General features: G+C 43.8%; 1 protein-coding gene across 4 annotated transcripts in view; it reads left to right on the forward strand.

Annotated features, from left to right (window-relative positions):
- Positions 1 to 27,658, forward strand: part of PDE8B (phosphodiesterase 8B) — a 230,248-nt gene that overhangs the window by 58,824 nt on the left and 143,766 nt on the right. The gene's annotated exons all lie outside the window — the stretch shown is intronic.

A 27,658-nucleotide genomic window follows, 5' to 3' on the forward strand; every position in this document is an offset into this window, starting at 1 on the left:
TTTAAAGTGTAGCTAAACGTTTGACAAACTTCTGATATGTCATAGTGACATGCCAGATGTTTGGATTAGGGGGGTCTGTGCACTGAGACCCCCACCAATCGCTAGAATGAAGCAGCTGAAGCCCTCGTGTGCCAGACCAATCTTAGCATTCTGGACAGACAGGCCTTGTCTTCCCTTACTGGGGACAAGGATTTGGTAATTAAACCGGCGGACAATGGGGGCGCAATTGTAGTAATGGATAAATCCACCTACTACAATGAGATTGACAGGCAATTACGGGAAACCTCTGTCTATTTGCCCGTTAATCAAGACCCCACTAGTAACATTGCTTCAAAAATTCTAAATATCCTCGAAAAGCATATTGTCAGGTCCGTATTTCAGGGTAGCTTCCTTCCCCCTGTTATTTCACACCGAATAACCACCTCTGTAAATTGAAAGCTGAAGGCATGCCTGGAAAGAAGTAAACCAGCCAGAGATGTTGGTACACAGCTTTCCCCAGATCAGACAGGAAGAGAACTGAACTTTATTCAGAACAAAGAAACACAGAAAAAGACACATGCCCCCTCCCTAGAGATGTGGGACTTGCTTAAGCCCCCATTGGCTCCTCAGCTGTATGTTCTCCTGTACATTCTTCTGCACACTCCTCTTGCATTCCAGGGGGCGGTGTCTTCCATAGGCGTGTTATGCAGGCTCTTTGTGCTCCATGAATCCAATCTCTTTGTGTAATATACTAAATATATATATATATATATATATATATATATATATGTAAGGATAATATTTTTCAAACAATATACATGGTAATGATCCCTGACAGTCCCCCCTAAAAATATTATTACTCTATCCCTGAGTCTTGCCTATCAACCTACCACTGACCACTCGAACCAGGTGGGTAGGGGTTTTGGATTTCTTCACCAGCTTGAGACGAGCTACTCCTTATAAGTAACCCCCCTTTGTACCTGGACTTCCAAGGTTTCGGAATGGTCCTAACTTTCCCTATTCTCCTTAGTATACAGGATGGATATAATCTACAAGCCGCTGCTGGTTGTAATATATATAATTAATCCAGTCTACATTTTTATTAATGGTAATAATTGTCGCACTGTCACTTACTGTCCTAATAGGACTTTTACCCCTGCAGATATAACAAGTCATGGGCAGCACAGTGACCTTCACCTCACACCTTCACATAAAAACTCCTCAGATTGTAATTTGCAGCACCGTGGCATATTTGCACACATTATAATTATAAACCTCAGACATTATAAACAATAGGGCCTCAACTAATAACATAATGCTATCACCAATCTCATGCTATCACCCTCAGGTTTCGGGTCCCATCAGTTCATTGCCAGTCCTGTACATCATCGTCCCCTTCTTCTCCTGTCTTCTGCTCTTCACTGGCTGTCACCCTCAGGGTAACCCACACAATTGTGGAGTCAGACTACGTTGGTGTCCAGTGGGGGAGTTATTATTACCCCCTCCTAGCCACTTACTTATCAAAACACTTGATACTGCTGACGGATTCACTCAGGTCTTTGGTCTTTACTTTGATCTTCGCTGATGTCATCAGGACTTGGTTTGGTCCTTCTCATTTGTCAGACACCGTCTCCTTTAGTTTACGTCATCGTGCTGTACATAACACCTCATGCTATGAGCCTGGGGTAAGATCCCACGTAGGCGGATTAGTGGAGTTGTATTGTGACTACCACAGACCCTCCGCATCTGTCCTCTTCCTCTGGCAAGTTACTTGCCTGGGCGGCTGCTTAGAATTGTGACACTGCCGTCAGTTCATGATAAATGCATTGTACTGGCTCAGGCTGTGCCTGCCGCATCTCAGTGATTGAGTTCATCGTGTTAAAAGTCTTTTAGTTCATATTTACTGGCACTTGCTGGCGACCCCCAACTCTTGTCAATTGTTAAAATAAATACTAATCTGGTGATAACATCATCCACATACATTATAAACGTTGTTCTAAGTACATACAATAATGTCAGGCCCTTAAACGACATCAAACACCTTTATATAAGGAAAAAACTTCTCTGTTACAATGGACAGGGCACCTAGAAGATGTGTGATTACTGGGTACATTTCATTTGCACATGGTGATACTTTTTCAGCAGGAGTTGTACCTTGATCTCAGCTGATTGCCTAGAACATCTCCACCTCACAGAAATATACACAGATTCCACATATTTATCTAACAAGTGTCTCAAACCAATTTTTCTTAATCTAATCTGGTTCGTTCTACCTGGGAAGGCCTCTCAAGGTCGGTTCTCTTTGTGGGAGGCGGGTATGATAAGGTTGGCACCGGTCTGCCAGGACTGTTCTGTAGGCAAATCAAACAGCTCTAACAGAATTTAGCAGCAACAGCTGTAAAACCTGGGACATACCAATTAGATCTTACCACGTCAAGCCTTGCAGTCTTGGGGCATATGTGAGGTCATACACCTTCAATACAAGTGCTATCAAGAATGCATTGGGCGCTACCGGTTTACCTTCCTTTATCCGTCCACATTCTGTCAGAATCTGGTTCTCACGCCTTCTGCTCCCAGTTGGACTCTTCCTGTGAAGAACAAGCTTTTCATAGCCTAATCAGTAATTGATCTTAATCGGATAATTAACTTGAAGAAAAACATTAACAATGACAGATTCATGTTAAACGTTCACACTGGTCAGTAACTAAAATTGATACCTACAAACTGATTCTTCTTCTTTATATATATCTATACATACACATATACACTGCACAGAATTCTCTGCTCTAAAATTTCCCTTTCACAACAACAACAACAATAAAAATAAACAAATACAAATTTTTTCGAATGGGAATATTCCGCTTCTGTACCTTTTATCTGACAATTCCAATAGTCCAATGCTGAGGCTGGTCTAGAACTTTACATAAAACTTAACCTCAGTATTTAATATTCCCACAACACTTCTTAAATACAGTTAATAAACAAACTAACTTTGGGATAACACTGGAGAACTACTGATATCTTATCATTGTACAAACATCAGTTCAATTCTTGGGATAACACTGTTCCCCTGTCACTACACACAACGTCTGCAGTGGGGAAGGTACCGGCCAGGCTTCAGGCCTCCCTGAGAACAGGTCTACACATACGAGCACATTGTCATACAAGTCTACCTCGTGTAGTTGTATGTTCTGCAGTCGCTGGGACGGGTAATCTGGCCGGGCTGCACTTTTCACAGGTACCTTTGCTGTTTTACTTATGCCAAAAGCGTATCTAGAGTCAGTGTAAATGTCGGCCGTCTTACCTTCTGCCAGGTTACAAGCCTCAGCGAGCACCTCCAGCTCCGCTCCTTGAGATGAACAAGAAGGTGAGAGTGGTTTCTGGGTAATTTACCTGGTGCCTCGTATCCTGTCTTGTACATACTGTATATGATCAAGTATTTCTACATTACAAATTTACATTAAAAACCCATGTCACATATAGATAGAACATCTCAAAGGGGTGGCATCTTCATTCTCTAAAATAAAACCAAATGTTATACACTTCTCCACACTCATCTGATAATCCAGAACACTTTGAGAACTTCACTTTTATCAGGTTCTGTAAATACTTGATTAATACAAAAACAAATAAAAATATATTACTGAAATCTGGCATAACATAAACAATGTTCAGATAATTTTTTTTTGTTTTGCCTTCTCCCCCACCTAAATCTATAAAGACTCATCTGTGAGTGACGTCACCTCGCCTCCTGTGTAAATTTTCTGGAGGGGGATGGTCTTTTACACAATACCTCATATTGGGTGGAGACTACAGCACAGCATACCCAGTGCCATATTCACCGTTCTGGAAAGATCTGGTACCATCTACACAGAAAAACCTCAACATTTAGGTTACTCTCATACACATTTAATCTGGATTACTCATTGGGGTCTCATACACATTTTGTAGATCTCCTGAAACCAAATTCATTAATTCAAAACAAACCAATATTGTACCTGATCAGTCCCTTCACCATTCCCCCCTTTGTGGACTCTGCGAAAGTAATGTAGCAGAGTTCAAAACTACATCTCAACATAACAAAGTCGTGCACTCTATCTGGGGGGCACTAGTTTAACCCCCTGTAATACACAATAGCCTGGAACAAAAATGACTTTCTCCTGACAAAAATACATTTTATCTTTGAAATGACTTGCAACCATTTACCTGTAAAACATCTCACATTTTCCAAAATAAAATTTAGGCCACACTATAGCACGTGCCTCATGTGTGAAAACAAAAATAAAACAATTGTAATTAGTTATTCAATAAAACGGAAAATATTATATCTGATAACATTAATTACTACAAACCAATAAACTGTATATAAAAATAGGGAACAGTGGGGGGCACATACATTCTCAAAACCCCGTGTCTCACAATATCTATAGTTTAATACATCTGAATTAACATCAAAACACATTAAATCTGATCACATCATAACACATAAATATCGTAACTTTTATAAACAACAGCACATGCGCAAAGATAAGAAATTTATTTAGGTTTGTAGACATTACTGATATATATATATATATATATATATATATCTAAAAACAGTACATATTGAAATCCTTTGTCTGCAGACTGCACCCAGTCAGCCCCTCCTCCTCCTCCCAAACACGGCATACTACAGGGGGGAGGGGGGGTCACATACTCACTCCTCACAGCTTCTAGTCTCTATGACTAAACAGCATACGTATCTGCAATCATTCATCACACCATTGTATAGGAATTATCTACGTTTAAAACATCAAACACATAATCTGCAACAGTACAATCTGTCGGCCACCATCTCTATATTATGATGACATGCTGTTTCATCAGTGAACAGCGTCCCGCACACTAGAATGGAATCTAAAAATAGAAAAGACACTGTAGCATGTGTTACAAATGACAAAATTAACAAAGCGATTATTTCATACTGATTTGGTTGGGCCGGGCGTGGCCACATAAGGGGCGGGCGGGGGGGGGCAGCCTCGAAACACATTGCGCAGCTGTGAGGGGGGGGTGTTTCCCGCCCACCATGAGGACACACTCAATATGAGGTACGGACGCCATTAACGGGCGTCGGCTGGTCCTGTGTTTTCTAATACATATAACATACAATACCTTTCTTATTCCTAACTTCCATTCGCTTCACCAAATCATATGAACAGGATTAACCATCCATTCCAACAGTCTATATTATACACGCAATTTATATAACAATTTTCGGTCTACAACTCTCTGGTCTGGCCACTATATTACCTACAATTTATTACACGTCTTATCAGTGCGTTGCAGCCCGCGTGCGCCTGTTTTATTACACGTCTTATCAGTGCATTGCACTCCGCGTGCGCCTGTCCCACGTCTTATCACACGTCTTATCAGTGCATTGCACCCCGCATGCCCGCGTATAGGACAGGTTGTAATACTATCCACAACTTATCACACATGTATATTGTGCCCGCGTATTTTCTATCTAGTCCCTAATTACCCAGAGGATGGTTAGTCGGGCGCGACTAATGTCTCACAGGTTTTCGACCTCACAGCGGAAAATATCACCTCTGTCGCCTGAGATAATCCAGGAAATCAACAAAAGGGTTCTACAGATCGCCACAAGACTGTCCACTAACACAGATAAGTCAAAGATTCATAAAATCAACTAGCTTACCGTGCTTATTATGGAGTTGATCAAGCTCCCATCAGAGTGGGCAATCTTGGGTCCTCTGTTTCACCCTGTGATTGTCAATGTCTGGATTCTGATATTTCCTCGAGTGAGGTCCCTGTTCTGGCGCCAAAAATGTCAGGTCCGTATTTCAGGGTAGCTTCCTTCCCCCTGTTATTTCACACCGAATAACCACCTCTGTAAATTCAAAGCTGAAGGCATGCCTGGAAAGAAGTAAACCAGCCAGAGGTGTTGGTACACAGCTTTCCCCAGATCAGACAGGAAGAGAACTGAACTTTATTCAGAACAAAGAAACACAGAAAAAGACACATGCCCCCTCCCTAGAGATGTGGGACTTGCTTAAGCCCCCATTGGCTCCTCAGCTGTACGTTCTCCTGTACATTCTTCTGCACACTCCTCTTGCATTCCAGGGGGCGGTGTCTTCCATAGGCGTGTTATGCAGGCTCTTTGTGCTCCATGAATCCAATCTCTTTGTGTAATATACTGAATATATATATATATATTGTAAGGATAATATTTTTCAAACAATATACATGGTAATGATCCCTGACAATATGAGTTTAGGCACAATAGACCAAGACACGGCATCGTACATGACCAATAGGCCTCCGGTCTTACCTGTATTTTATACACTGCCAAAAATTCATAAGGGCCTAGACAATCCACGGGGCCGACCAATACTGGCATCAATATATTCCATTTTTACACCACTCTCAAAATTCATGGAGAAATTACTTACTCCTCTAGTAAAAAATACTAGATCATTCATACTAGACACATCTGATTTCCTGGGGATTATACATACACTGGTCAAAATTCCTCCAGACACTATACTAGTGACCCTAGATGTTTGTAGTCTATACATGTCGATTGTACACCAAAAAGGACTACTAGCAGTCAAAGAAATGTTGACTCAAGTAGGCAAGGACACTAATGTTATAGACCTCAGTATGGATCTATTAACAGTAATTTTGACTGGGAATTATTTTCTTTTCTAGGATACATTTTATATTCAGCAAAGGGGCACAGCAATGGGGTCCAACGTGGCACCGCCTTGTGCGAATTGTTTCATGGCTTATTTCGAGGAACAGCATTTATATCCGATCACTGAGCACATATTATTATGGAAGAGGTACATTGATGAAATTTTTAATAAATGGAAAGGCTCAATGGAATCACTATTAGGGTTCACAAGGTACCTCAATAGTGTCTGGCCCAAACTTCAGTTCACACTCAATCAAGATTTGACAAAAATCAGCTTCTTAGACACTATGGTCATTAAGGATGACGAGGGCCACCTCACCACAGATCTCTTTTCCAAAGAGACAGATAGGAATCCTACTACATTACAGTAGCTGTCATCCGCCAGCGACCAAAAAATCACTAACTAAGTCACAATATAAACGAGTCACTAGGATAGTAGACGATATCGACAACAGGGCTCTGAGAACCGCCAACATGACCCAGAAATTCAGAGATAGGGGTTACCCCATGAAAACATTATTGGAAGCACAACGAAATACGACCAATAATAGGACCATTGAGAAACCAAAATGCATACCATTCGTTCACACATACCATCCCTGCTAATTTAAAATCCATCACATCATTCGTAAACACTGGCCCCTCCTCAGGGTACCCTACCCAAACATCCCAGAGTTCTAAGCCCCATTCCTTCCGTGTACCAAAAGACCCCAAATCCTAAAAGACAAACTGGTAATAGCAGATGTGGGTTCAGCAAAGAGACCACCAAGACAAACTTTCCTTAATACAGCTAAGAAAGTTACTTTCCCGTGTCAGTCATGCATACAATGTTCTCATATAATTAGGGGCTGGACACAATACAACATCCACAAACTGGCCAACGAATACCCATGAAAGAATATTTCACCTGCAACACCAATTATGTTGTATATATGATAAAATGTCTATGCGGACTAGCTACGTTGGAGAGATAACACAACGGGTACGAGACAGAATTGGACAACATAAAAGCAACATACGCTGCAATAAAACACTTTTGCCAATCCCAGCCCATTTCCTTTCCAAAAAACACAACATCTCACAACTACAGTTCCAGGTATTAGAATACATACCGGTACCGAGAAGAGGTGGAGACAGGATAAAACATCTTAAACGTAGGGAAGCTTATTGGATCCACAGGTTGCAGACACTGGAACCCCGAGGCCTGAATAGGGAATACGAAATTGGTTGCTTTTTATAACAATAGGGGTCCTCAATTGAATATATACTAAAGAATTTTACAATTGCTATAGAAGAATGTTCCTGTATACCGCATACTAACGTTTTTTTCTCATTATCCTTCGCCAGACACGCTGACCTCCATTATGGTGACATACTGCTTTCTATCCAAGCAGAATCCAGACCACGGTATCGTTAGCAATGGTGGGTTTATTAAATAGTGTAGCTTTTTGAGACATACATTTTGTTCCTTTTTTACATCATCATATTTCCTCATAAACATACATCAGCTCTATAGCTAAAAAACATTATCACACAGTAACCCACAACATTAATCACTGGATACATCTATGGTACATAATAGTGATATTTTACACTCCAACGTGGTATATTAACATACCAATATAGACATTAACACGTTAGTGACCGCCAATACGCCTTTTAACGGTGGCCACTAACGGGCTTTATTCTGATTCCTTTTTACGACACTGCATCAGGATGAGTAAACAGAGCAGGGAGCCGTCAAATCTCCCTGCTCTCAGCTGACAGAGGCAGCTGAGGGCTGGGGGCGTCCCTGCTCTGCCGTGTGAGATCGATATCAGTATCAATCTCACCCGTTTAACCCCTGAGATGCGGTGCACAATAGCGTGCACCGCATCTGAGTGGTTTTGGAGAGAGGGAGGGAGCTCCCTCTCTCTCCCACCGACACCCGGCGATACGATCGCCGAGTGTCTGTGTCTCCAATGTCAGCCGGGGGCCTAATAAAGGCCCCCAGGTCTGCCTGGAGAGAATGCCTGCTAGATCATGCCAGCTTTTCCCCTTACATAGTTACATAGTTACATAGTAGTAACTATGTAACTATGTAAGGGGAAAAGCTGGGTTTTTCATTTTTTTCACATTTTTTTTTTAATTAACTTTATTAAACTTTTTTTTTACTTTTTTACTAGTCCCACTAGGGGACTTTAATATGCGATTCTCCGATCGCTATTATAATACACTGCAATACTTTTGTATTGCAGTGTATTACTGCCTGTCCGTTTAAAACGGACAGGCATCTGCTTTTCCCCTTACAAAATGCTTTACTATTAAAAAACAAAAATAAAGTAAAAAAGTTACACATATTTGGTATCGCCGCGTCCGTAACGACCCCGACTCTAAATGTATTACATTATTTAACCCACACGGTGAACGCCGTAATTTTTTTATAAAAAACTATGGAAAAATTGCTGTTTTCTGTGAATCCTGACTTAAAGAAAATGTGATAAAAAGTGATCAAAAAGTTGCATCTACTCCAAAATGGTACCAATAAAAACTACAAGTCTTCCCACAAAACAAAAGCCCTCATACAACCGCATCGGCGAAAAAATAAAAACGTTACGGCTCTTCAAAAAAAAGCGTTTTTACTGTGTAAAAGTAGTAAAACATACAAAAACTATACAAATTTTGTATCGTTGCAATCGTAACAACCCGCTGAATAAAGTTATGGTGTTATTTATATCACACGGTAAACGGCGTTGATTTAAGAAGCGAAAAAGAGTGGCAAAATGTCAGGTTTTTTTCTATGCCCCCCCAAAAAAAAGTTAATAAAAGTTAATCAATAAATAATATGTCCCCCAAAATGGTGCTATTAAAAAGTACAACTTGTCCCGCAAAAAACAAGACCTTATACAGCTATGTCGACGCAAAAATAAAAAGGTTATAGCTCTTGCAATGTGACAATGGAAAAACGTAAAAAATGGCTTGGTCATTAAGGTTTAAAATAGGCTGGTCATTAAGGGGTTAATACCACCAAGTTTAAAATACTAACAGGTGATATGGAAAATAAACGGCATTTATATACACCACATAGATGAGAATGTGATACTATAGATCATTCCATGGTACCTGTAATCCACGAGCAAGTACTAATCAACATGCCGTGGTACCTGTAATCCACGAGCGAGTACTAATTAACATGCCCTGTATTTCTTAACTATTACTATTGAGTACCTTATCCTGATAACGGAACTTTCAATTCGTGGTGCTGCAGTCAGCTTCATTGTGACATATTCTGTGCCGTCACACCACTTTGCATACTAACACACCCACAACCATCACTACGTACGAGCATCCTATCAAAAACGCCTATTACGTGACGTCGATACCAGTCATAACGCCGCCCACCACCCCACCTACACCACATAAAATGGTCACCTCCAGCCAGGCTCGTCTGTGCCAGCGGTCAGCCGCTATTAAAATTTGCAGCGCCAACGACTGGATAAACCAGACACCGGGAGGAATAAGGTAATTAGCTTTAAACTGCTTTACATTGTTGTACAGCGTAGTATGATAATGTTAGATACTATCTGGGCGAAGGAACAACATATGGGTTGTAATTTGGTTTCCCTAGCAACACATAAACACTCACACGCAGTGAACAAGCCCCTGACTAAGTACACGATGAGGTTGCCCAAAGTACTACGTGACATGCCTTAAAAACGACTCCATACACTATAATAATACTCTATAATAATGTCTAACCTACTTTATGTATGATATGCACGAGTTCAGTTCCTTAGCAGAAAATCCAGATGTAGACATTTACCCTTCTTGCATGTTACCTGCAACTGGATCCTGTTCTTCCCCATGTTACACAATAGGTGATTCTATCCTACCTGAAATTCCCTGTCATTGTTTCCTATGCTAGGATGTCTTCCTCTATGTACATACAATATATGTTATATTATTAAACATATGCTGCATTTTTGTAAATGTTTAGACTACTAACATGTTTATGACGTTATTTACCATGATGTACTGTGTCTATGCACAATGTCTGAATACATGCCATAGATACCGTTTCCATTTATTTTATTTTATGCTTGACACTAATTTTTATTTTCATTTTTCTTTAACTTTTATTTATGTTATATACCATAAATAGGAAATGTATTAATTTACATGATGCTGATTGACTGTTTTGCAAAGTATTTTGCTCCTGTAGTGCCTGATGAAGGTCTAAATTACGACCGAAACGTCGCACTAAACCTTTGGCATCGACTATTGATAAAATAAAATTCAAAGATTTGCTAAAATCACTAACTTGTGTGCCGAATACTTCTTTGCTACGTGATTGGGTTGGGACCCTATTACTACCACATACCTGCTTCATGTCTGTTCGGCTTTTGCCGGAAAGCCGATGTATCGGAGTACGGGCTCACAGACTTTCTATTGAGTCCGTACACTGATACATTTATTTCCGGAAAAAGCCGAACAGACACGAAGCGGCTGAGCGCTCACACGAGCACTTCAGCTGCTTTGTTCTAGTGATTGGTGGGGTCTCAGTGCTCGGACCCCCACCAATTCAAACTTCTGACAGCAGTTTGTCAAACATTTAGCTACACTTTAACATTATGGATGTGTTTCTCAATAGTCACCCAGTGTTTCGCCGAGTCATCTAGCCACAATAGTCTTATTTTATCAAAGATGCACAAATTATAGTATGGAATCACTGAAGGGCAGTTCAAGCGTCCCTTTTGTATTGGTTGGAACATAATGTTCGCTTGGATTCTATGTTGTGCATTTTTTCCATATAAACCTTAGAATTACCTGCTGTGACTGTTTAACCCCTTAGTGACCAGCCTTTTTAGGCCCTAATGACCAAGCTATTTTATTTGTTTTTCTATAGTCGCATTCAAAGAACACTGTGCGGCATAAATAACATGTTACCTTTATTCTATGGGTCGGTACGATTACGACGATACCACATATGTAGAGGTTTTTTTATGTTTTACAACTTTTGCACAATAAAAACACTTTTGAACTAAAATGATTTGGTTTTGCATCGTCGCTTTCCAAGAGCCGTAATTTTTTTATTTTTTCATCAATGTAGTGATTTTTTGGGCTTGTTTTTTGTGGGACGAGACGTAGTTTTGATTGGTACTGTTTTTGGGTGCATGGGACTTATTGATTCATTTTATTATGACTTTTTTGGGGGGCAATGGAAACAATTTTCAATTTCGCCATTGTTTTTGCGTTTTTTTTTTACGGTGTTCACCTTGCGGTTTAAATGACATATTAACTTTATTAATTGAGTCATTACGGTCGCGGCGATACCATATATGTGTACTTTTATCTATTTTTTACACTTTTACTAAATAAAACCACTTTTTATGGAAAAAAATGGTTTTATTTATTTTTTTACTGTAATTTTTATTAATAATCTTTATTTCACATTAATTACTTATTTTTTTAGTCCCACTAGGGGACTTTACTATGCGATCTTCAGATCGCTGCTATAATGCTTTGGTATACTTCGTATACCAGAGCATTATTGCCTGTCAGTGTAAATCTGACAGGCAATCTATTAGGATGTGCCTCCGGCGCGTCCTAATAGGCATATGTCCAGGGCAGACCCGGGGGCTTTTATCAGGCCCCCGGCTGCCATGACACCCCGATGGGTGACAGAGGGAGCTCACTCCCTCTGTAAATAAGTTAAATGCCGCGGTCGATATTGACGTAAATTGAAGTAAACTTTGATCACGGGTGTTGGAGCAGGAGTCCGGCTGCCATCAGACAGCAGAGCCCCGGCTCCAGCCTGCACGGGACACCCGTGCAGGACTTAGACTGGGCCACCTTGAAAAGGTGGCAGCCTAGCCTAAGGCCCCTTAGTGACCACCGTGAAAAGTCGTCTTGGTGGTCATTAAGGGGTTAAGTTACTTCATTTGGAAGTGAATGGACAGATTTCGGAAGAGATAGGGGATTTGAGGAATTATCATCATTTTGATCGATGATATCTGACCTACCCACAATAACTCGAATTGGGACATATGTAATAGGTCAGATTAAATTGTATTCAATAAATTTGTATAGTTTACCTGAAGTAAGTGTTTGACAGGATATGCAGTGGTGGATTAAGTAGACCATGGGTCCCGGGCTGTTGCCCAAACTTGGGCCACCCTTCCGCACCGCCGCCCTGCTGCGTTGTAACTATTTTCAAGACTACCTTTTTGGGCAAGCATTAACAAATGGGTGTTATGATTCCCCTTGTCACAGGGCTGTGCCCCTACATACTGACAGTATCACACTGTGCTGGGAGACATCCTCCTGACATTTCCACACCTATAAACGAAAATAAAGTTATCATGGTGAGCACATACTGTGCCCCTAAATATAATAGCACCAAACACTGCGCGCCTGAATATAATAATACCACACACTGTAAAACACCACATACACACAGCCCCTGTACATAGTGCCACACACAGCCCCTGTAGATATTACACACCCCCATAGATAACGCCACACACAGCCCCCTGTAGATATCACACATCCCCCTGTAGAGAGCGTTACACACAGCCCCCTATAAATAGTGCCATACAGTCCCCTGTAGAGAGCGCCACACAGTCTTCCCCCTCTTATAAATAGTGCCAAAATGCCCCCCTATAAAGAGCGCTACACAGCCCTCCCCCTTTGTGCATAGTGTCACACAGCGCCCCCCCCTTCTATATAGTGTCACACAGCGCTCCCCGCTTTGTATATAGTGTCACAGAGCACTCCCCCCATTGTATACAGGCCCACACAGCGCTACCTTCCCCCTTGTATATAGGGCCACCCAGCACTCCCCCTTGTATATAGTGTAACGGAGCAATCCCCCCCTCATTGAATATATACACAACGATTTTCCCCACCTAAAAAAATATATACAGTTTACTTACCTTACACTGTGGCGGCCGCTCCAGCTTGACGCGTGTGAATCCTCCGGACTAGACGCATGCGCAGACCGGCGTGATGCAGTACCTCATCACGCTGGCCTGCACAGGGAGTCTTCCCAGCGCCTTATAGGCTGCAAGCCAAACGTGACCTGCAGCCTATAGTATTCATTTGTATCTAAGTCCTGATGACTCAGATACAAATGAATGTGGCTGCCGCTAGCACCGGGGCCCCCTCCGGTGCTAGCGACGCCACCGGGCATGAAGGGGTCCATGCGATCATGTGCGGTTGGGCCGGCCATGGGCCCCCTAGGAGTCTTGGGCCCCGGGCGGCCGCCCGAACCGCCCTGATGATAATCTGCCATTGAGGATATGTAAATTGAATCCCATGATATGTGATTGAAGTGTTATCCCACTGAAAAGGGTATTTACTATGAAGTTGGGAGTAAACATGGTTGGATAGTCCCATATTAAGGGTTTGACATTTGGACATGTTTAGTTTGTAGTAAGAGATTTTGCTGTAGGTGTTTATGATATTCCTATCAATTACTAACCCAAATGACTCACTACCTGAGATTATGATGATATCATCAGCAAAAAGTCCTATTTTGTGGTCTAAGTTGTTTACTTTAATTCCAGAAATGTGAGGATTAGTCCTTATTTTTTTTAGCCAAGGGTTCTATAGAAGGGGCAAAAAGTAAAGGGGAGAGGGGGCAACCTTGGCGGGTGCCATAAGTAATTGTGAAGGATTTGGATATAAATCCTGATGAGTATACTCTAGTTGAAGGTGAAGTGTAAAGTGCCATTATGGATCAGGACAGTTGCTCGGAGAAGCCAAATCTGTGCAAAACTGCTTGTAGATACCCGCAATGGACTTGATCGAATGCCCTCTCTGCGTCTAGAGACAACAGCAGAGAAGGCTGACGATTCTTCTCATCCAAATGCATAAGATTAATAAATCTCCTAGTGTCATCTAGAGATTGTCTAGACTTGACAAACCCCACTTGATCTTTATTAATAAGCAGTGGTATGATAGTCTATTTGCAATCAATTTGGAGTCAATCTTTAGGTCAGAATTTAGAAGGGAAATTGGTCTAAAGTTAGCGTGCTTGTCAGATGTTTTACCTGGTTTAGGGATAGTTACTATATTGGCTTGAAGCATTTAGGCTAGAAATGCCCCTTTACTTGTTACCTCTAAAAAGAGTTTAGCTAACCATGGTGACAAAATATATGAAAATTTTTTTAAATACTCATTAGAGAGTCCGTGTGGTACTGGAGACTTATTCAGCTTTAATGTTGCATAACATTAGCTACTTCAGAAATGGAAATGGGGCTGATATGTTTTGTAATTGCTCATTTGTGAGTTTAGGAATGTAACTGACTCTAAAAACACATTTATTTCCTCTGTTGAAGATTGTATTGTGTTAACGTCATTTTTCAGATTATAAAGAGCAGAATAAAATTCAGCAAATTAATCTGCAATTTCCTTAGGGTTCATGATCTTAGTATTCCCTTTGTATATAAAAGGAATTTTCTGTCTAAGAGTTTTAGCTTTAATTTTGTTTGCCATTAATTGTCCTACTCTATTCCCCTGTCTGTAAAATTGGGCTCTAGTTTTCCAATAGTAATATTCATTTTTATGTTGTTATATTTGATAAAGCTGGAATCGAAGATCTTTAAGTTCACTATGTGTCTGTGAGGAGGGTATATTCTTATCTCTCCGTTCCAGTTGTCTGGGCTTGTCTTGCCAGGACTATTATCCTCAGTAGCAGCTGTGGTGCTGCTGCTGAGGAGGATAATCGTCCTGGCAGTGCTGGAGGCGATGTCTGGTCCGTCTTCCGTCACTCCGGTAAAGGACCTGCGGGAGTGAGTGACGTCACAGCGTGATCTCGCTATTCTAGCGGAGGTCACGCTGGGCTGGGAATCAAGCTGGGCTGGACTGCAGAGAAGTGTATGAACCTGATTAGTCATCATCATAGACTTTTCTATACAACGCCCACATGGAGAAACGGAAAAAAAAAAAACGCCCAGTAGGTAATTTAGAAAAAATTTGCATAAATCTAAAAATGATACTTGCACAATTGTATCCACTAATTGCACAGTTTACCAATATGGGAAAGACTGAATAATTGCATTGATTCTCGGCAATAGGGAGAAATATATTTGTTGTAAAACGTCTTTTTTTGTGTGCTTATGTCCTCACACTTTTTTATATGATATTAGTAAAAGTTATATTTTATTCAAACTCTAGTCCTACCACAGGGATTCATAAATCTAAAAATGATCATAACTTTGTAATTAATAAACGATGTTTTAAAAAAAACAAAAAAAAAACACACCACAGTAGTTATCTGCATCAAAGTGCCTATTAGATTAGGTAGGAGATAGGGAAGTTATAAACTGGTGACAAAGCCTCTTTAAAGGCATAAATTGCTCTATGTATAATTCCGAACTGTGTATCTCTCCAAGACTAATTTCTAACAGCCTTACACAATGAGCGCCATTCCTGTAATATTTTGGAATTTAGCGTAGTATCCCCTAAATATCTCTCCCATGAGGAGAAAAACAGGTCAGGCTACTTACTTACAAATGCCTTTCTAATCTTCTGGTAGAGAATCGATACAGCTTGATTTCTGAGATCTAATTGTAGCAAAGAGTCAAACTAATTTGTGCTTATTTCTCATGTTACATCAATCAAATTGGTCATATAAAAACTGTTGAGTTGAGCATATTGTAAAACTTGCGATGAGATTCAATGATGTTTGGCTATAAGTTCTTCCCTAGTGAGCTATCGTGGTTCTGTCTAATGTCATAATTCACAAAACAGTTTAAATACCCTTAGGCCCCATGCACACAACCGTAAAAAAACCTCCGATTTTGCGGACTGCAATTGCGGTCCGCAAAAACTGACCCATTCACTTCCATTGAACACGGACACCTTTCCGTATCGCTACGATGAGTGTCTGTGCCGCAGAACTGTGCCGGGAATTATGGAACATGTCCGTTCTTGGTCCGCAATTGCGGCACGGACTCCTCCATAGAAGTCTATGGGGGAAGCCAAAATTGCGGATGGCTACGGAGGTGCGTCTGCAAATACAGACGTGTTGCTAAGCGACACAAAGGGGATTTCCTTTGAGGCCCCATGCACACGACCGTGAAAAAAACCTCCGTTTTTCCACAAAAATTGACCCATTCACTTTCATTAAACAGGGACACCTTTCCGTAGTGCTACGGGTGGGTGTCCGTGCCGTAGAAATGTTCTGAAAATTATGGAACATATCCGTACTTTTGCATTTTGCGGGCCGTGCTCCCATACTTTGTATGGGAGCAGGGCCCAAAAATGCGGGTGGCAGTCGGTGGCCGGCCGTGCCCGCGGGCCGTGATTGCAGGCACGGTCGTGTGCATGGGGCCTTAACCAGGCCTCTTTTTTTGCGGATCCGTATATACGAATGCAATACGGATGCACTGCGGACCGTATTTGCGGATACCATTCAGCAGAAACGGGTACGTTGCTGATGATTTGCTGATGACTATAAAGCAATACGGAACCGTATTTACGGTCAGTATTTGCGGATACGGTCGTTTGCATGAGGCCTTTATCCTTCCTTTCGCTAAAGGGTTTATTATCTCTGCCCTGGGGGAACTCTGGATGATTCCATAATGGGAAATGTTTCGATATATGGAAAGATAAATTGTATTTAGGCTTGATCTCCTTCCACGTCATAACGGTATCTCTAATAACAACTGGGTATTTAATTGTAGGAGAAAGATTGTCAAAACGAGTATGAAGCAATGTACACGAGCCCAGGGGTGGCAAAACTCTGAAAGAAACTCTGGGTCAGAAAAGTTAGTTGACCCCTTAATCCAGTTTATAATATGTCGTGAAATACATGCTAAATTATAACTTCTGATGTCTGGGAAATTAATCCTTCCATACCACTTGAAGCAGTGGCGGATTATAATATAGGCGTTTCGGGCGGCCGCCCGGGGCCCAAGCTTTTAGGGGGCCCATCGCAACCCGAAACGCACATCATTTTAAATCGCTTAAGGTCGGACTCACTAATGGCCGTTCACAAGAAGCGCCGCTAATGGCCGTTGAGAGGGAGGGGCGGGCGGACTGCAGCAGAGGGCAGCGCAGTGCTGATGAGGAGGAGGGGGATGGATATCAATTGCTGGATAGGACTAGCAGACGTGCGTCTGCTAGCCGTGGTAGAACACGCCCCTCTGACGCTTCACGTACCGCCAGTGAGGAACAGACGAGAAGGGCGGTGGTCGAGCAACGAGGAGGTTAGTGTTCATGTTCGTCTCCATCTTAATTTACATCTAAGTGACTCCAGAGGACTCCATGAAGGGGGGAATAACCCCCCATCCCATCCCCCATAGAGCTCTCAGGATTTCAGTATTTATTATACAGCAGGGGGGTTTGAGCGGTGTAACTCACTGCAGAGGACTCTATGGGGGGACAATAATTTCCCTCCATAGACACTCAGCAGTGAGTTACACGCTCAAATCTCCCTGCTGTATAATAAATACTGAAATACTGAGGGCTCTATGGGGGATGGGATGGGGCGTTATTCCCCCCTTCATGGAGTCCTCTGGAGTCACTTAGATGGTTAGAACCCCCCTCCCCCATTCAGTATAATCCCCCCTTCCCATAGAGCCCTCACTAGTTACTAATATATTACAAGGGTAAGTCAAATTGTCTGACTTCTGGGGGCTGTATAGGGGGGTCTGAGCGACGGGCTCTATGGGGGGGGCTACCCCCCCCCCCACAGAGATGTCAGAATCAGACACTCAGACCTCCCTATAGAGCCCCCAGAAGTCAGACAAACTCACCTCCCCTTGCAATATAATCCCCCCATACAGCCCTCAGTTTTCCCATAAGAAAAATGTATGACATATCCACCATCCGTAAGTCACATAAAACTGAATGATGGTTACGGAAGCAGTGTCTCTCGCCGACTCCCTCTGATCACTAAAACTAAGCGTCGGAAGCACTCGTGTGAGCGCTGAGCCACTTGGTTTCTGTTTCCGGAAAGCTGAGCAGCTTATGTACGGGCTCATAGAAAGTCAATGAGCCCGTACACCGCTACTTTCGCTTTCCGGAAAAAGCCAAACAGAAATGAAGTGGCTCTTTGCTCACATGAGCGCTTCTGCCGCTTAGTCTCCGCACCCGGACCCCCACCCATCAAAAGTTCTGACATGTCACTATGACATGTTAGAAGTTTGTTAAAAATTGACTTACCCTTTAGGCCTCATTTACACGAGCGTGTGCGTTTTGCTCACGCAAAAACTGCGGCGTTTTCCGTGCGCAAAAGGCACTTAACGGCTCCATGTGTCATCAGTGTATGATGCGCGGCTGCGAGATTTTCGCGCAGCCGCCATCATTATGACTAGAGATGAGCGAACTTCTGAAAAGTTCGGTTCGGCTAGTTCGCCGAATTTCACGAAAAAGTTTGTTTCGGACCGAACCTGTAATTTCCGTGCGCCGAGCATGGTACTGTCCAGGGTGCTGATAGAGTTAATGGGCTGCACTAACTCTTTCAACAACCTTGACAGTACATGCTCGGCGCACGGAAAATACAATTTTAATGTAATAAAAAAAAATAAAAAATACGTTCATACTTACATTCCTCCTGTCCGGCCTCCAGCGGTGACGTGTCATCCATGTCGCCGCTGCAGCCAATCACAGGCTGTAGTGGCGGTCACGCACGTCAGGATGACGTCAGAAGGCCGGCCTCCAGGGATGACGCTTCAGCCCACGTGACGGCCTCTGCAGCCAATCACAGGCTGCAGCGGCCTCTGCAACCAATCACAGGCTGCAGCGGCCTCTGCAGCCAATCACAGGCTCCTCTCCTGAAATACTCTGTGCTGCCTTAAACTCTGTGGACAGGTCAGGATCCTGTTTCTTTTAAATGCTGCTGGGGAACCCGCTCGATCCATTATATAAGGCTGCGCTACAGTGCAGCATTTAAAAAAAAACAGGATCCTGACCTGTCCACAGAGTTTAAGGCAGCACAGAGTATTTCAGGAGATGAGCGTGCAGATTCAGTGCTGCTGTAAACTCTGCTCTTACCATTACGTAGCTCAGTCTGTTACCACTCCTCCACTCCTGTCCTCAATAACACCTTCAAATGATTGGCAAGTCACCACGTAATGGTAAGAGCAGAGTTCACAGCAGCACAGAGTATTTCAGGAGAGGAGCGTGCAGATTCTGTGCTGCTGTGAACTCTGTGTGAGGGGGGCCCAAGTTGTATCAACAGCCCAGGGCCCATGGTACACTTAATCCGCCACTGCCTTGAAGCCATCAGTTTGTAGTAATGAATACATAGTCTCCTTCCTTGCCAAAGGAAGTGAGATATTGCTTTATTAAGCTTCAATACATCCGCATGGTGAATCAACAAGGGAATAGTCTGCATCGGGTACAATAATTTTGAAATACTCATAATTTCCAACAAATTATTACGACCAAGGAGTGAGAGTGGGAGGTTAAGCCATCTTTGAAGTTCCTGTAAAATTTTCGTGAACAGTGGTAGATAATTAAGGCGATATATTCTAAGGAACCTCCGATTCGAATTCCCAAATATTTAAAAAAGGATCCCGCTATCAGAATGTCACAGAATCTACCCTGCATTTCTCTCCTAGTGTGCTGTCCCCCAAGAAATAGGATCTCACATTTTGTTTTGATTATGAACATAAGATTGGAAGTGTGGGGTTCACAGGTGCGTTGACCATTAAATAAAGACAAACAAAGCCTGATTACTGGCAAATCTGTTCTTCTCAAGTAAGACTGTTTGTGTGAACCATACCTTAAGGCAAACAGCTTTTAGAAAACGTGTTATAGAGACACGTTCTTATATATATGTATCTAATATATATATATATATATATATATATATATATATATATATATATATATATACACTACCGTTCAAAAGTTTGGGGTCACCCAGACAATTTTGTGTTTTCCAGGAAAACACACACTTATATTTATCAAATGAGTTGCAAAATGACTAGAAAATATAGTCAAGACATTGACAAGGTTAGAAATAATGATTTTTATTTAAAATAATAATTTTCTTCTTCAAGCTTTGCTTTCGTCAAAGAATGCTCCATTTGCAGCAATTACTGCATTGCAGACCTTTGGCATTCTAGCTGTTAATTTGCTGAGGTAATCGAGAGAAATTTCACCCCATGCTTCCAGAAGGCCCTCCCACAAGTTGGATTGGCTTTATGGGCACTTCTTGCGTACCATACGGTCAAGCTGCTCCCACAACAGCTCTATGGGGTTGAGATCTGGTGACTGCGCTGGCCACTCCATTACAGATAGAATACCTGCTGCCTGCTTCTTCCCTAAATAGTTCTTGCATAATTTGGAGGTGTGCTTTGGGTCATTGTCCTGTTGTAGGATGAAATTGGCTCCAACCAAGCATTGTCCACAGGGTATGACATGGCGTTGCAAAATGGAGTGATAGCCTTCCTTATTCAAAATGCCTTTTACCTTGTACAAATCTCCCACTTTACCAGCACCAAAGCAACCCCAGACCATCACATTACCTCCACAATGCTTGACAGATGGCGTCAGGCATTCTTCCAGCATCTTTTCAGTTGTTCTGCATCTCACAAATGTTCTTCTGTGTGATCCAAACACCTCAAACTTCGATTCGTCTGTCCATAACACTTTTTTCCAATCTTCCTCTGTCCAATGTCTGTGTGCTTTTGCCCATATTAATCTTTTCCTTTTATTAGCCAGTCTCAGATATGGCTTTTTCTTTGCCACTCTGCCCTGAAGGCCAGCATCCCGAAGTCGCATCTTCACTGTAGACGTTGACACTGGCGTTTTGCGGGTACTATTTAATGAAGCTGCCAGTTGAGGACCTGTGAGGCGTCTATTTCTCAAACTAGAGACTCTAATGTACTTGTCTTGTTGCTCAGTTGTGCAGCGGGGCCTCCCACTTCTCTTTCTACTCTGGTTAGAGCCTGTGTGTGCTGTCCTCTGAAGGGAGTAGTACACACCGTTGTAGGAAATCTTCAGTTTCTTGGCAATTTCTCGCATGGAATAGTCTTCATTTCTAAGAACAAGAATAGACTGTCAAGTTTCACATGAAAGCTCTCTTTTTCTAGCCATTTTGAGAGTTTAATCGAACCCACAAATGTAATGCTCCAGATTCTCAACTAGCTCAAAGGAAGGTCCGTTTTATAGCTCCTCTAAACAGCAAAACTGTTTACAGCGGTGCTAACATAATTGCACAAGGGTTTTCAAGTGTTTTCTAATCATCCATTAGCCTTCTAACACAGTTAGCAAACACAATGTATCATTAGAACACTGGAGTGATGGTTGCTGGAAATGAGCCTCTATGTAATGATGGGGGTAAGGAAACAGACAAGTGAGCCCTAATCTACCCACCACTCAGTCCCTGCCTACTTGCAACGACCCGCCTAGGGGACGGGTACAACTGGGCGACGGTCCCTACGCTCAATAACTGCACGACAGACAAACAGACAAGGGTACACAGAAGCAAGGGAAAAGGGGCAGTTGCCCACGGCAACACCGTGAGCAACAAGAGTGGTGAACGAGCCGAGTCAAACCAGGAGTGTACGAGGTACCAAACGCAGAGCAGGAGAGTAGTGAACAAGCCGAGTCAAACCAGGAGTGTACGAGGTACCAAACGCAGAGCAGGAGAGTAGTCAGTAAGCCAGGGTCAATATGAAGCAGGGTCAAATAGTTCAAGAAGCTGCAGGAGGGCCAGGAAACAAAACGATAAGAATCACAAGCAAGGAGGAACAGGAAAGGCAGGTATAAATAGACAGAGGGCGGGAGCTAGCTCGGTCTGGCCAGGCTGTGATAGGCTCTCCCACTCCTAAGCCTGCCATCCTGAGTGGTGGAAGATGGAGTCAGTCTCACAGACATAGAAGCAGGTGCAGACTGATTACCTATGGGCGTAGATACAGAAGCTGTGCCTGGCAGATCCTTAACAGTACCCCCCCTTTTATGAGGGGCCACCGGACCCTTTCTAGATGGACCTGGTTTATTGGGGAAACGAAGGTGGAACCTCCTGACCAATTTCCCAGCGTGAACATCCCGGGCGGGTACCCAAGTCTTCTCCTCAGGCCCGTATCCTCTCCAATGGACCAGGTACTGGAGGGAGCCTTGGACCATCTTGCTGTCCACAATCTTGGCCACCTCGAATTCTACCCCCTCAGGGGTGAGAACGGGGACAGGAGGTTTCCTCGAGGGAGCCAAGGACGGGGAGCAGCGTTTAAGGAGGGAGGCATGAAACACGTCGTGTACTCGAAAAGATGGGGGCAACTCCAGTCGGAAGGAGACAGGATTGAGGACTTCAATGACTTTGTACGGCCCTATAAACCGGGGAGCAAATTTCTTGGACGGGACTTTAAGGCGCAAGTTCTTTGACGTTAGCCACACCAGATCCCCGACCATAAACAAGGGGTTAGCAGAACGTCTTCTATCTGCCTGAGTTTTTTGTATGCTCTGGGACACCTCTAGGTTCTTCTGAACCTGGGCCCAGACTGTGCACAGTTCCCGATGAATGACCTCTACCTCGGGATTTTTGGAACTACCAGGTGAAACGGAGGAGAACCGTGGATTAAACCCAAAATTACAGAAAAAGGGGGAGACCCCTGACGAGTTACTGACCCGGTTATTAAGGGAAAATTCGGCGAGGGGAATGAATGAGACCCAATCATATTGACAGTCAGAGATAAAACACCTTAAATATTGTTCTAGAGACTGATTAGTCCTCTCAGTTTGGCCATTAGTTTCAGGATGGAAGGCAGAGGTGAAGGACAGATCAATCTCCAACTTTTTACAGAAGGCTCTCCAAATCAAAGAAACAAATTGTACCCCTCTGTCAGAAACAATATTGACAGGGACCCCATGGATCCAGGATGTGTTTGACAAACAAGGTAGCTAACGTCTTAGCATTGTGTCGTTTCTTGAGGGGCACAAAGTGGCACATCTTACTGAAGCGGTCTACTACAACCCACACCACCGACTTGCCTTGAGATGGAGGCAAATCGGTGATAAAATCCATGGAGATATGGGTCCAAGGTCTCTGGGGAATGGGCAAAGAACGTAGTAAGCCCGCTGGTCGGGACCTGGGAGTCTTGGACCTAGCACAAACCTCACAAGCGGCGACGTAGGCCTTAACGTCTTTAGGCAACCCAGGCCACCAATAGTTTCTGGCAATGAGGTGCTTGGTGCCCAGGATGCCTGGATGACCAGATAGTGCGGAGTCATGATTTTCCCTAAGTACCCTTAGCCGGAATTGCAGGGGAACAAACAGCTTGTTCTCAGGAAGGTTCCCGGGAGCTGAACCTTGATCAGCAGCAATTTCAGAGACTAAATCAGAATCAATAGAGGAAATGATTATACCTGGAGGCAAAATACAAGCAGGATCTTCCTCCAAAGGAGGGCTGGCCATGAAGCTACGCGACAGTGCATCAGCCTTAATATTTGTAGACCCAGCCCTATAGGTAACCAAAAAGTTGAATCTGGTAAAAAATAACGCCCATCGAGCTTGTCTCGGGTTTAGCCTCCGGGCAGATTCTAGGAAAACCAGATTCTTGTGGTCGGTAAGGACCGTTACCTGGTGCCTAGCCCCCTCCAGTAAGTGGCGCCACTCTTCAAATGCCCATTTAATGGCTAAGAGTTTGCGGTTGCCAATATCATAGTTACTCTCAGTGGGTGAAAACTTCCTGGAGAAGTAGGCACAGGGACGGAGATGGGTGAGGGACCTGGTACCCTGGGACAAGACAGCCCCCACTCCCACCTCGGACGCGTCAACCTCCACGATATATGGCTCCATTTGGTTGGGCTGAACCAGCATCGGGGCCGAGATAAAGCACTTCTTAAGGACCTCAAAAGCCTGGACAGCCTCAGGAGGCCAGCGGAGGAGATCAGCACCCTTGCGAGTGAGATCCGTAAGAGGCTTAGCGATGACCGAGAAGTTAGCAATAAATCTCCTGTAATAATTAGCGAACCCCAAGAAGCACTGTAACGCCTTCAGGGAGGCAGGTTGGACCCATTCCGCCACAGCCTGGACCTTGGCGGGGTCCATGCGGAATTCATGAGGAGTGAGGATTTGACCCAAAAATGGTATCTCCTGCACCCCAAACACACATTTTTCGGTCATCGCAAACAGTTTGTTTTCCCGAAGGACCTGGAGCACCTTCCTGACATGCTCAATGTGGGAGGACCAGTCCTTGGAAAACACAAGTATGTCATCAAGGTACACTACAAGAAATTTCCCCCAGGTAATCTCTTAAAATCTCATTTATAAAATTCTGGAAGACCGCGGGAGCATTACACATCCCAAAGGGCATGACGAGGTATTCGAAATGACCTTCGGGCGTGTTAAACGCAGTCTTCCACTCATCCCCCTCTTTGATGCGGATAAGGTTATACGCCCCCCGTAGATCAAACTTAGAGAACCATTGGGCCCCCTGAACCTGATTAAAGAGATCAGGAATCAAAGGAAGGGGATACTTGTTCCTTACAGTGACCTTATTCAAGTTACGGTAGTCAATGCATGGCCTAAGACCACCATCCTTCTTCCCTACGAAGAAGAAGCCAACACCTACCGGAGAAGTAGAGGGGCGAATGTAACCCTTGGCCAGGCATTCCTGGATATACTCTCTCATGGCTTCACGTTCGGGACAAGAGAGATTAAATATCCTACCCTTAGGCCTCATTTACACGAGCGTAATATACGCGCGTGCGACACGCGTGCTTTTCACGCGTGTCGTACGCACCTATATTACTCTATGGGGCAGTGCAGACGATGCGTGAATTTACGCAGCGCGAGTGCGTTGCGTAAAACTCATGACATGTTCTATAATTGTGCGTTTTTCGCGCATCACGCACCCATTGAAGTCAATGGGTGCGTGAAAACCACGAAGGTCGCACGGAAGCACTTCCGTGCGAACTGCGTGATTCGCGCAAGAGCTGTCAAACTGAATGTAAACAGAAAAGTACCACATGCTTTTCTGTTTACAAACATCCGAACGGAGTGTCTTAGACATGAGCGAACCGAACTTTACCGGGTTCGGCCGAACTCGTTTTGACCGAACCCGGCAGGAGACAGTCACTGTGCAGGGTGCTGAAAGAGTTAAACTGGTTCAGCACCCTGGACAGTGACTTCCGATTCCAATATACGTGAACGTGTAAAAAAAAAAAAGTTCTGACTTACCGATAACTCTCGGGTTCTTCCTCCAGTCTGACCTCCCGGGATGACAATTCAGTCCAAGTGACAGCTGCAGCCAATCACAAGCCAAGCACAGGCTGCAGCGGTCACATGGACTGCCGCGTCATCCAGGGAGGTGGGGCCAGATGTCAAGAGAGGCGCGTCACCAAGGACGCGTCACCAAGGACGCGTCACCAAGGCAACGGCCGGGAAGTTCTCGGTAAGTACGAACCTCATTTTTTTTAAACAGGTTACTCGATATGGTGATCGGAATGCACTGTCGAGGGTGCTGAAAGAGGTACTGCCGATCAGTTAACTCTTTCAGCCCCATGGACAGTGACTGACGTCGACTAGCCTCATCTCTATGATGGTGGCTGCGCGAAAATCACGCAGCCGCGCATCATACACGGATGACACACGGAGCTCTCAAGTGCCTTTTGCGCATGCAAAACGCTGCGTTTTTTGCGCGTGCAAAACACACATGCTCGTGTAAATGAGGCCTTAGGGAGCTTAGCTCCTGGTACCAAATCGATAGCGCAATCGTATTCTCTATGAGGAGGTAACACTTCGGAGGCCTCCTTAGAGAAAACATCAGCGAAGTCCTGAACAAACTCAGGTAGCGTGTTCACCTCCTCAGGGGGAGAAATAGAATTAACAGAAAAACATGACGTCAAGCATTCATTACCCCATTTGGTAAGATCCCCAGTATTCCAGTCAAACGTGGGATTATGCAACTGCAACCAGGGAAGGCCTAAAACCAAATCGGATGATAATCCCTGCATCAACAGTACAGAGCACTGCTCCAAATGCATGGAGCCAACAAGGAGTTCAAAAACAGGGGTATGCTGTGTAAAATAACCATTAGCAAGAGGAGTGGAGTCGATACCCACTACAGGGACAGGTTTAGGCAAATCAATCAAAGGCATAGCTAGAGACATAGCAAATTCCACAGACATGATATTAGCAGACGACCCTGAATCCACGAAGGCACTGCCGGTAGCAGACCTACCACCAAAAGAGACCTGAAAGGGAAGCAAGATTTTATTACGTTTCATATTTACGGGAAATACCTGTGCGCCCAAGTGACCTCCCCGATGATCACTTAGGCACAGAAGTTTTCCGGCTGCTTATTCTTACGCCTAGGACAGGTGTTCACTTGATGCTTGTCATCCCCACAATAGAAGCAGAGACCATTCTTCCTGCGGAACTCTCTACGTTGTTGGGGGGACACGGAGGCCCTGGGTTGCATAGGTACCTCCGAGTCTTCCGTGGAAGAACGAAGCAACGGAACATCGGGAGGCATCATGGGGGAGTCAGAGGAGAAAACACAAAAACGTTCAAGTTGTCGTTCCCTGAGACGTCGGTCAAGTCGTACCGCTAAAGCCATAACCTGGTCTAGGGAGTCAGAAGAGGGATAGCTAACTAGCAGGTCTATCAGGGCGTTCGACAGACCCAACCTAAACTGGCACCTTAAGGCAGGGTCATTCCACCGAGAAGCTACGCACCACTTCCTAAAGTCAGAGCAATACTCCTCAACAGGTCTCTTACCCTGACGTAAGGTCACCAGCTGACTCTCGGCAAAGGCAGTCCTGTCAGTCTCGTTATAAATGAGTCCGAGAGCAGAAAAGAAAAGATCAACGGAGGAAAGTTCAGGGGCGTCAGGAGCCAAGGAGAAGGCCCATTCTTGGGGCCCTTCCTGGAGCCGGGACATAATTATACCCACCCGCTGGCTCTCAGAACCTGAGGAGTGGGGCTTTAAGCAAAAATAGAGCCTACAACTCTCCCGAAAGGAGAGAAAAGTCTTCCGGTCCCCTGAGAACCGGTCAGGCAACTTGAGGTGGGGTTCAAGAGGTGAGGTGAGGGGCACTACC

Source organism: Rhinoderma darwinii, chromosome 1, assembly GCF_050947455.1.
Source record: "Rhinoderma darwinii isolate aRhiDar2 chromosome 1, aRhiDar2.hap1, whole genome shotgun sequence".
In the NCBI taxonomy this organism is placed as follows: Eukaryota; Metazoa; Chordata; class Amphibia; order Anura; family Rhinodermatidae; genus Rhinoderma; species Rhinoderma darwinii.